General features: G+C 39.1%; 1 protein-coding gene across 2 annotated transcripts in view; it reads left to right on the forward strand.

Moving 5' to 3' along the window:
* LOC143289201 (uncharacterized) overlaps nt 1-752 on the forward strand; it is a 35,133-nt gene extending 34,381 nt beyond the window's left edge. For both annotated transcript variants that reach the window (XM_076598140.1, XM_076598141.1), the window contains one exon: nt 286-752. The gene's annotated coding sequence lies outside the window, so the exon portion shown is untranslated. The remainder of the gene's footprint in view (nt 1-285) is intronic.
* Nucleotides 753-4,160: the final 3,408 nt, after the last annotated feature.

The raw sequence follows: 4,160 nt of genomic DNA on the forward strand, positions 1-4,160 counted from the left end.
GTTTCACTCAGTGCAATGTTTTTAAACTTTTGTTTTACCCAGTTGATCTTTATACGTTCCATTCATTGTGGTGTTGTTGTTTTTTTTTACCTTTGGTTTAACCCCGTAGATATTCATGTGTTCCACTCATGGCAGTGATTATATAACTTGTTTCATGAATGATAGTGAATACTTTTTCAGGGTTTGAACCCAGTAGCATTTTGGATACACAGATACTTAGCTTTACATAACAGAATTTTTCGGAACCATAATGAAACATATAAACATTTTGCTCTTTGTTTTTAGGATCTGAATCTCAACGAGTCCGTCAGTCAGCTGTCACAGCGAGGGTGAAACAGGACACACCAAGGACAATTTTTTAAGGAACTTAAAAAAAAAACCCAAAACATTCTATGAGGCACAACTCTGTAAAATAAAAGTTCAGATCTGCTAGAATAAGCCAAATGTCAGGCGATCAAGGTGACAAGGACATTGAAAGTGAAGAACATGTTGGATTTGGTATCGTACTTGTTGGAAATATGAGTTTCAGTATGGTTAGTTATTTCAGACTGATTTATGAATTACTTACTGGTTGGCTTGCCAGAAAATTCCATATTGTTTGCTATGTTATATTGAATTATGAATTAACTGAACCGTCGGCTGGTTGAAGTTTCCATATGGTTTGTGTTATATGACAAGTTTATTTCCCTCTTCGGTGAACCTGTATCGTTAAACTGAACACGGCGTTGAAACCAATAAAGACTTGAATCGTATATGGTGTGTGTGTATGTGTGTATGTGAGGGAATATTTGTCTGTGTGTGTGTGTGTGTGTGTGCGCGTGTGTGTGCGCGTGAGTGCGTGCGCACCAGTGTGTGTGTGTGTTTGTGAGTGAGAGTGTGCGTGCTTGTGGGATGCTGGGTGAAGTGACGTCACATCAGCCACAGTATATGTGACGTCACATCAACCAGTGCGAGATTTTGGGTAAGGTGACGTCACATCAACCACAGTGAGAGTGTCACGGATTTAGCGCATATGGCCTCTCCTGTACACTATTGTCACTCAGCCGTGACGCACGTGATCACACATGTACATATTTCACCTTAGTTGCTTTTTTTTCTTTCTCCCCTTCTGCTCCTTCTCTTCCCCTCTGATCCACTCACTGTGTGATCAACAGTAAATACATGTGATCCACTCACTGTGTGATCAACAGTAAATACATGTGATCCACTCACTGTGTGATCAACAGTAAATACATCTGATCCACTCACTGTGTGATCAACAGTAAATACATCTGATCCACTCACTGTGATCAACAGTAAATACATCTGATCCACTCACTGTGATCAACAGTAAATACATCTGATCCACTCACTGTGTGATCAACAGTAAATACATCTGATCCACTCACTGTGTGATCAACAGTAAATACATCTGATCCACTCACTGTGTGATCAACAGTAAATACATGTGATCCACTCACTGTGTGATCAACAGTAAATACATGTGATCCACTCACTGTGTGATCAACAGTAAATACATCTGATCCACTCACTGTGTGATCAACAGTAAATACATCTGATCCACTCACTGTGTGATCAACAGTAAATACATGTGATCCACTCACTGTGTGATCAACAGTAAATACATCTGATCCACTCACTGTGTGATCAACAGTAAATACATCTGATCCACTCACTGTGATCAACAGTAAATACATCTGATCCACTCACTGTGTGATCAACAGTAAATACATCTGATCCACTCACTGTGTGATCAACAGTAAATACATCTGATCCACTCACTGTGTGATCAACAGTAAATACATCTGATCCACTCACTGTGTGATCAACAGTAAATACATGTGATCCACTCACTGTGTGATCAACAGTAAATACATGTGATCAACTCACTGTGATCAACAGTAAATACATGTGATCCACTCACTGTGTGATCAACAGTAAATACATGTGATCCACTCACTGTGTGATCAACAGTAAATACATCTGATCCACTCACTGTGTGATCAACAGTAAATACATGTGATCCACTCACTGTGTGATCAACAGTAAATACATGTGATCCACTCACTGTGATCAACAGTAAATACATCTGATCCACTCACTGTGTGATCAACAGTAAATACATCTGATCCACTCACTGTGTGATCAACAGTAAATACATCTGATCCACTCACTGTGTGATCAACAGTAAATACATGTGATCCACTCACTGTGTGATCAACAGTAAATACATGTGATCCACTCACTGTGTGATCAACAGTAAATACATCTGATCCACTCACTGTGTGATCAACAGTAAATACATCTGATCCACTCACTGTGTGATCAACAGTAAATACATCTGATCCACTCACTGTGATCAACAGTAAATACATCTGATCCACTCACTGTGTGATCAACAGTAAATACATGTGATCCACTCACTGTGATCAACAGTAAATACATCTGATCCACTCACTGTGTGATCAACAGTAAATACATCTGATCCACTCACTGTGTGATCAACAGTAAATACATCTGATCCACTCACTGTGTGATCAACAGTAAATACATCTGATCCACTCACTGTGTGATCAACAGTAAATACATGTGATCCACTCACTGTGTGATCAACAGTAAATACATGTGATCAACTCACTGTGATCAACAGTAAATACATCTGATCCACTCACTGTGTGATCAACAGTAAATACATCTGATCCACTCACTGTGTGATCAACAGTAAATACATCTGATCCACTCACTGTGTGATCAACAGTAAATACATCTGATCCACTCACTGTGATCAACAGTAAATACATCTGATCCACTCACTGTGTGATCAACAGTAAATACATGTGATCCACTCACTGTGTGATCAACAGTAAATACATCTGATCCACTCACTGTGATCAACAGTAAATACATGTGATCCACTCACTGTGATCAACAGTAAATACATCTGATCCACTCACTGTGTGATCAACAGTAAATACATGTGATCCACTCACTGTGTGATCAACAGTAAATACATGTGATCCACTCACTGTGTGATCAACAGTAAATACATCTGATCCACTCACTGTGTGATCAACAGTAAATACATCTGATCCACTCACTGTGTGATCAACAGTAAATACATCTGATCCACTCACTGTGTGATCAACAGTAAATACATGTGATCCACTCACTGTGTGATCAACAGTAAATACATGTGATCCACTCACTGTGATCAACAGTAAATACATGTGATCCACTCACTGTGTGATCAACAGTAAATACATCTGATCCACTCACTGTGTGATCAACAGTAAATACATCTGATCCACTCACTGTGTGATCAACAGTAAATACATGTGATCCACTCACTGTGTGATCAACAGTAAATACATGTGATCCACTCACTGTGTGATCAACAGTAAATACATCTGATCCACTCACTGTGTGATCAACAGTAAATACATCTGATCCACTCACTGTGTGATCAACAGTAAATACATGTGATCCACTCACTGTGATCAACAGTAAATACATCTGATCCACTCACTGTGTGATCAACAGTAAATACATGTGATCCACTCACTGTGATCAACAGTAAATACATCTGATCCACTCACTGTGTGATCAACAGTAAATACATCTGATCCACTCACTGTGTGATCAACAGTAAATACATCTGATCCACTCACTGTGTGATCAACAGTAAATACATGTGATCCACTCACTGTGTGATCAACAGTAAATACATGTGATCCACTCACTGTGTGATCAACAGTAAATACATGTGATCAACTCACTGTGATCAACAGTAAATACATGTGATCCACTCACTGTGTGATCAACAGTAAATACATGTGATCCACTCACTGTGTGATCAACAGTAAATACATCTGATCCACTCACTGTGTGATCAACAGTAAATACATCTGATCCACTCACTGTGTGATCAACAGTAAATACATCTGATCCACTCACTGTGATCAACAGTAAATACATCTGATCCACTCACTGTGTGACCAACAGTAAATACATGTGATCCACTCACTGTGTGATCAACAGTAAATACATCTGATCCACTCACTGTGATCAACAGTAAATACATCTGTTCCACTCACTGTGATCAACAGTAAATACATCTGATCCACTCACTGTGTGATCAACAGTAAATACATGTGATCCAC

This window comes from Babylonia areolata, chromosome 13 (genome assembly GCF_041734735.1).
Source record: "Babylonia areolata isolate BAREFJ2019XMU chromosome 13, ASM4173473v1, whole genome shotgun sequence".
Taxonomy (NCBI): Eukaryota; Metazoa; Mollusca; class Gastropoda; order Neogastropoda; family Buccinidae; genus Babylonia; species Babylonia areolata.